General features: G+C 53.2%; 1 pseudogene; it reads right to left on the reverse strand.

Annotated features, from left to right (window-relative positions):
- Positions 1 to 5,697: 5,697 nt before the first annotated feature.
- On the reverse strand, positions 5,698 to 7,585 carry LOC137850037 (olfactory receptor 51L1-like; annotated as a pseudogene).
- Positions 7,586 to 7,910: the final 325 nt, after the last annotated feature.

Genomic DNA, 7,910 nt, shown 5'->3' on the forward strand with positions numbered 1-7,910 from the left:
CCTCACATCAGTGTGAAAGGATGATCCAACAACCTGCGCAGAACAAAGCGGAGTGGAAGATCAGCACCACACAGAGGACGTGGTCTCGGGGAATGGCTGTGTGCTCGGGAGGCAGAGCAGCTGCTGAATTTTAAAGCAAATTCAGAAGCAAAGGTCTAAGGCAGAGCACGGCACTGAGAGACAGAAAAGCTGTGCCACCCTGGCATGGAGTTTGCACGGAGATGCTCAGGATCCTCGGAGTTTGCTCATGTCAGTGGCCAAGGATTGCCCAATGCATAACCGGGTGGAGGGGCATTCACTCTGCTGCAGGGTGAAACGCAGCCCCTGAGCCCCAGCAAGGCTGCCCTGGTGAATCCTGCCCCACACTGCCCCACCTGCCATCAGGAGTGCCCTGAACAAGCCCAAATCCTCCAGTGATCAAATTGTACAGGGCTTGTGTGTGCAGAGTCCTCTCTGCACTGCTGCAGCTTTTCTCCTGGGTGTTACCCTGGGACTTTTCTGTGCTCCCACCTCCCCTGCAAGTTGCTCAGCCAGACCCAAAAGGTGGTTTGCAGTATATGCATGGAAATGACAAAGCCACCAGTGAGGGCAGCACCATCCAAATTAAGTCAAAATTTAAAGAGTTGTGAATGCTTCCTGGACAACAGGCAGTCAGCACTAGGTCTCTGGCTGCTTCCCTGGCAGTCAGCTGGCTGCTGCCCATTGCACAAGCCCTTGCTGATTCTGCTCTGCTTCTCTGAATGCACATCCCGGTCCTCTTGTTGGGAGTTAAACGCAGCAGGGGGGCATCAGGCAAACTATCAGCTGTAGGGCCAGGTTGTACCTGCTCCGTGCCAAGCTGGTTCTGGTGAGGCCTGGGGAGTCAGGCAGGCACTGCAGGCAGCCACTGCTCAGCTCACAGGACCATGGGGTGGTCCTGTTATCTATCTTTTATTATCTATCTATTAACAAACCTGCAGGGTCAATTCTGCTTCTCATCTCAGAGCCTAAATCTGCAGCTCGGAGTGATCTGGGGGAGCTTTTCACGTTCTGGCTCAAATCAGGCACCTCATCTACAGCAACCTACCAAGCAGCAGCTGCTGCAAACAACTCACCAGCTCCGTGACAGCCAGGAACGAGGGCATCGCCTCTGGACCTCTCGGGCTGCCTGCGGAGCATATCAGGGAGGCGGCGATGTTTGAGCACTCCTGTGCATCCCCATGGGGCTCACATGCACCTGGGTGGGGGCAGAGCTCTGGTTCGTGCTGCTTGAGCAAACGTGTTGGAGAGCACACCAAATGAAGGGGATTTTGACTGGAACTCCTTTAACGTGGGCTGCCTGGGCAGACGTTACCTTCCGTTGCCTCTACAGATGGGACAAAGCCATCAGAGCACTGCATCGGCTCCTTCCTGGAGGGACTGGGATGGGATGAGGTAGCTGAAGACACACAGATGAGTGATGCTGACATCTTCCAGCCAGCCCTGCAGAGACGTTGCAGGATCTGCTGTGCTCACTGCCTTTAGCCTTCCTCTGCCTGCCTGCGTGGGCATCTGAGTGCTGCTGCTTCAAGCACCAGGGTGATTAATACAGTAAATGTGTCTGCTCTCTGCAACAGGCTTGCATTGCAATTCCTGGTCTGAGTGCTCAACATTGGCTTTGTGAGGATTCTCTCTGAGGACATAAAAAGAAAATACAATATTAACAAAGAGTGGGAATGGGAAACAGGTGGGTGAGCAGAAACAGGTCATGGCGGAATGGAAACTAATAAAAGTATGAAAGAAATCAAATGTGGGTACCTTAAATTAAGCAGTAAATCTAGATTTAGTGGCTGAAATAAAAACAGACACATCGTCTTTACCCATATACTTTCTTTTTTTATTCTCTGAGTCAGGAAAATTGTGACCTGACATCACAGAAATTGTGACCTGACATCACATTTCAAAATTAGATTTTCAAGCTCCCAAAACTGGAATATTTGCAAAAATTCTCTGTCTCCAGCTGCTAGCATGTTCATGCCTTATGGCTACCCAGCCCCAACACGTATACTGTAGCACACAACCCCTGGCTCACAGTGACTCTAGTGCAAGAATTCATGGTTTTAATGAAAAAGGTCCAACAGCCCCCTTGACCCACTTGACATACATGTGGCCTAGGCAGGCTACGGCTGATCTTTAATGCCTGCAAGTCAATATTGTGTTGTTGAAGCTGGGATTGTCTGTCCCATGCCTGACCTGGGTACCCCACCCACACAGTGGCACGCAGATCTCAGTGTAGGGGTGAGGGGCTATTTTGGCTCAATTCTCTCTCACCCTTCCCACAAGGACCTAGAACAGTCCCAAACAGGGCTGTTTGTGGCATTGCCCAGCAGCTTTCCGGGGTTCCCATCTCCTCTCCCACACTGGTGATGAGCCACAGCTCAGGCCTGAAAAGCAGGCACGGGTTTCAAGTTCCTCAGTTTTTGGATTTTCAGCCTAAAAGTATCATATTCAAGACATGGACATTTTGAGCGCAGCAGCTGTATTTGTGGGGTGGGGTCAGGTCTGTGTGCACAAGCATCCTTTAACTGATGATGGCTTCACTGGATCTCTGCTTCAGGAAGCCGCTCGGGCGAGGACCCCCTCATGGAGACCTCACTTACATTACACTTTATCCCTGCTTCAGAAAAAGGAGAAAATGAGAAAAGGAAGAAGAAAAGGAGAAACAACTTTCTGCAAAGTTTCTGGCATGGGACATGAAGCCTACAGGGTTAGTCTGGCATGGGACAGCCTGTGAGACCCCATGGACTTGCTGTCTTGCTTGTGGTCTGCAAAATAAAGATAGCCCCTGCCAGACACACCTCCCCTCCCCACTAGAGGAGCTCAGCACGATGGCAGCCCCTCTCCCCATCCCTCTCCCTGTCCCTCTTCCCATCCGATCCCCATCACTCTCCCTAACTCTGCTCCTCATCCCCTTTCCCTCTCCCCCTTCCCTCACTCCATCCCCCTCTCCAACCCTTCCCAATCCCTCTCCCCATCCCCCTCCCCACACTCTATCCCCATCTCCTCTTGCCATCCCCCCTTCCACTCCCCCCAATCCTTCTCTCCATTCCCTTTCCCCCTCCCTATCCCCCTTCTCATCTTCCTCCCCCCCATTCCCCTTACTCACTCCTCTCCCCCCCTCCACTTCCCATCCCCTCTCCCCATTCCCCCCATTCCCCCTCCATCCCCCTCCCCATCCCTCTCCCCATCCCCGCTCCCAACCCCCCCTCCCCATCCCTTCTCCCCCCCATTCGTCCCTTCCCCATCTCCCCATCCCCCTCCTCACCCCTCTCCCCATCCTCGTCCCCCGTCCCCCCCATCTCCCCCATTCACTCCTCTCCCCCTTCTCCCCCCCCCCTCGCCCCCTATTCCCCCTCTCCCCCCGCTCCCATCCCCGCGCCCAGCAGGGGGAAGCCGAGCTCCGCGCACCGCCCGCCGCGGGGCCGCTCCCGGTGAGCGCTGCCCCGGGCCGGGGGCTGGGGGCTGGGGGCTGGGGTCCCGCTGCCACCCCCCTACCGCGGGGGCGAGCCCCGAGCCCTGCCCGACCGCGGGGCCCGGCCACCAGCAGCTGCCCGGGGGGGCTCCGAGCCCGAGGCGGGGGCTCCCTCCGCAGGGGGCTGCGGGAGCTCGGGGCGCTGCGTGCCCCTGGCCGCATCTCGCTGTGCTGGAGCTCGCCGAAGGCCCCCCGGGGGCTGCGGGGCTGTGCGGGGGGAGCGGGGCCGGGAGGGGGCAGCGGGGTCTGCCCGAGAGGGGGGCTCTTCCCTGCAGCCCCGGGGCCCGATCGGGGTGCCCAGCAGAGCTCCCCAAAGCTTTGGTGCTGGAAGTCGCTGAATTGCTGCCCCCTGAGGTCTTCTGGGGGGGCTTATCACCTCGGTGTACGTAGGGGGTGCTTTTACACGTCCTCACGGTTTTATAGACATCAGCCAAGCACGGCAGGATGTGCTGGAACCACTGATTTTCAGTATTTTTGTAGCTGGCAGTGTCTCCCGAGGACGTATTGATCATAGTTGTTACAGTGCCGTGTGCGCAGTCCATGACAAAGACCAACAGAATAAATTAAAACAGTTCTTAAATGCTGAAATTGGTTTAAAATGTCCTTCCAAATGTAGTCAGTTTATACAGTGCCTGCACCTCTGGGTCAGCTGGAAGAGAACTGCTCCTTTGAAAGAGTGCTAGCCATTAGCTGAAGTGGGAAGAAATCCATCTCTGAGGTCTAAATGAGCCAGCCTGAGGAAGGCGTTGTGCTGCAGAGCCTTATGGAAACCCCAGCATACTAATTAGCACAGCTTAATCAAAGAATGACAATCATGTCAAGAAACTTGGTGCTGCAGTCTAACCCAGGCAAAATGTTCCAGGCAGAACAAAACAAACCTAGCGAGGAAAGTACTCGTGTTTTACAGAGAAGACAACAAGACAAAACTTTTGCTTAATGTTTGAGTCCAGAGGTCAGTGCTGCACAGAAAGCGTTCCTTCTGCGGGGAGAAATGACTCCAGCAGACCTGGGGGCACTTCTACAATCAGCCCCTCCATGGGCCCGGCCACTCCAGCTGTCTGCGGGCAGCTGCCCGACCCAGTGACCCTGCCAGCCCCAACCCCCTGCTCCTGCCCATCCTCTTCCTCCATCTCACAAAAATGGATCAAGTCCTAATGGCCAGTCCCCAGCCCAGACTTGCCGCGCCCATGCATGGTTCCAGGTGACAAAAAGGACCACCAGAGAGTGGTGCCTGCACTGGTGCTCTCACTGACACTAGCAGCTCTCAGGCAGACGTGACCAGCATTACCCAGCCCCAGTCCCCTTGGATGGCTGGGCAGGACAGGATCCAACCCTTGCCTGCTTTATTCACAGTCACCCTTGTGCATGTGGATACCTCAAACTCTGGAGCAGACCAGAAGCCCATCCAGATCCAAGTCCAGACCCTAGACCCCATTTGCCCACTCTCCAGCTCCAGCCCTCGGTCTTTCCAGTCCCCAGTCTCCTCCTGCTCACCAGTTACTCCAGCTTGTTGTTTGTTGCCAAGTCCCACACAAATTCCCCCCCACACAGACAGTAAAGTCACAGGAAAGAAGACAAGACAGGCTGTGGTGGCCAGGCGCATGGCCTGGAGGGTGTATTGATTAGCAACTTGCTTGCACTTGATCAGCCCCTTTACCACCCCCTCCACCTTCCCATCCCAGTTCCTCCCTGGATCCTTTTCCTCACCTTTGGCCCTTCTCCTGAGCACTGCATAAAATATCTCACCTTTCCCACAAGCTCCCTAAGTTGTCCCCTATAAAGTTCTACACGATCCCCCAAGCCCCCTCAACTATCTCCCACCATCCGCTCTTTCCCAGGGGACCCATGATGACTTTCTTTCTGCCTTCTCAGCAGTTCTGCTTGAACCTTTTTCCTCCTGGCTCCTCCAGTGGCCCCTCAGTCCCTGACTTCAACATTGTGGTCTGTGGTATTGTCTCCGAGGTTTGGTGTTTGTGAATCTAGATGTAGTTTGCCTCCGTTTATATGCTGGGAAACCTTTAACCAAATATCCTTTTGGTCTTGCATTGCAGGTAATGCATTGCACCTATCCTTCTCTTTCCATATACCTTTTACCTTCCCCCTATCCTTACATTGGCAGAAGTGCTTGGCGTGTTCCCCTCTCCCAGCTGGTCTTCCTGGGGGTTGAACTTTACATAGGACAGCTGGCAGTAGCCATCATAATGGCTTTACTGGAAAATGGCAGCCCTGGACTTGTGGACCCCTCGCTGGCAGAGCAGCCTCAGTATCCGTCTCCGGATCACTTTGGTTTTCATGCTGTAAACGATGGGATTCAGGATGGGTGGAGCAAGGAAATGGAGGTTGGCTGTGAAAGTGTAGACCTGGGGAGACACGTGTTTGCCAAACCAGTGCCTCATGGAGAGGCAGATCATGGGGATAAAGAAGAGCAGGACAGCACAGACATGGGAGATGCAGTTGTTGAGGGCTTTCAGACGCTCTCTCCAAGTTGCAAGGTTCAGGATGGTCGTGAGGATCAGAAGGTAGGACAGGAGCACAAAGAGCAAGTCCAAACCCAGTGTGGAGAGTAGCACAAAAAGGCCACAGGCACTGTTGATCTTTGTGTCAGAGTCTGCATGTTTGATGATATCTGGATGCAAGCAGTAGGGATGGGTGAGCTTGCTGGCCCTGGAGAAGCACAGCTGGGTCAGTAGGATTGGGAGTGGGAACTGGAAGAGGATGGTTCTTATGACAATTGCCACACATATCTTGGTGATCACTGAGTTGGTGAGGATGGAGGAATATCGTAGGGGGTGGCAGATGGCCATGTAACGATCAAAGGCCAGAATGCCAGAATGGTGGCAGATTCGATATCTGTGAAGCTGTGAATGAAGAACATTCGGGAAAAGCAGGTGCTGGAGCTGATCTCTCTGCCCTCCAGCCACAGCATCCTCAGCATGGTTGGGAACACAGATGTGGACAAGCCCAGGTCAGCCACAGCTAGCATGGCAAGGAGTAGATACATGGGTGCATGGAGACTCTGCTCTGCCTTTATTATGGCAAGGACAGTCCAGTTCCCCAGCAGCACCAGGAGCTACACAGAGCAGAGGAGAACAGCAGACCACATCCGACTGGATTCCCATGCTGGAAAACCACCCAGAAAGAATGTTAGAGTGCTGGTCTGGCTGCTGTTGGTCCCAGGTGAGATGAAACAGGGATGCTCCATCTCATCCCATCAAAAAAAAAAAAAGGTCCACGAGTGACTGAGTGACTGTGCAAATACTAGCTGAGGAAGGGAAGTGTCATTGTGATTAGAGGGCTGTGGTGAATCCTGTTCTTGATTTTTGTGCTTTTGCTGGGAATTTCCAGTGAAAGACAATGGATGAGATGCCGAACTGCTTGTGCAAATGTAGCAGCTTTCTTAGAAACAAAGATCAGTAGAGCTCGGTCCTTTTAACAAAACACAACACAAAACACAGCAAAACAGAGGCCAAGTACAAACCCTTGGAGGGAAAACAGATCTGCCTAAGCTGAAATACAGTAATTACTCACAAAGCAACATGTGAAAATTGGGCACAGATAGAAGTAAACTGGAAGTTGCAAGGAAGCTGTATTATGGTGGGATGTCTCTGAATACCCTCCCACCAGAAACACAGGGAGGAGAAATGGCACTGCTTTTACAGAACATTTTCTAAGGGATGTTTTCTAATGAGGGAAGGCAGTGTCTCATGCTGCCAGGAGGGATGGGGACAGTACTCAAGGACTGTGGTGTCTGGAGTCCCAGGCTTGCTCTGCATGTCTGGCTCTGGTCCTCAGCTGTCTTTGAAGGATCACCCACCACAGGGCTCCCATGCACCCTGGCATGGTTTGGGGCTGTAGCACGCTCTCAGCACACATCACTGAGGGTCACTGAGCTTCCCACAGCCCCACGCCAAATTGGATCTTTAGCACCTTCCAGAGAGGTCTTTCCACCCTACTCTCCTACAAGGATGTTCTGTGGAGGCCTGTGGGAATGAAATAATGCATAGGAATTTTTTTAAGAAACTGCTCTGGAAATGCCTGGTTTTGACAGCTGAGTGAGCTCTGTTATGGAGGTCCATGTCACCTTACCTGAAACATCCACCTGTAAGTCTAGGAAAGCGCTTGAAACAATGTGAGCACCTGTGAAACCATTACATTTATAAATTCCTAGATCCACCTATCTGTTCAGAAAAATGCAGAACTATTTCCACTCTGTGCTGAAATCCTCTGTTCCCCCGGACCTCTCTTTGCCCTTCCTGCCTCAGCACACAGTTTGATGCCCCAACCAGCACCCCTGAGTAACTGCAAGGACGGAGTGAGTTCTGTAGCTTGACCTGGGCTTACACGAAGATGCAGACTTCAGTGTGTGGGAGTTCTCTCTGGTCCTTTAGAGATGCTTACCAAAGATCACCTCCGCATTGTG

Source organism: Anas acuta, chromosome 1 (assembly GCF_963932015.1).
Source record: "Anas acuta chromosome 1, bAnaAcu1.1, whole genome shotgun sequence".
Taxonomy (NCBI): Eukaryota; Metazoa; Chordata; class Aves; order Anseriformes; family Anatidae; genus Anas; species Anas acuta.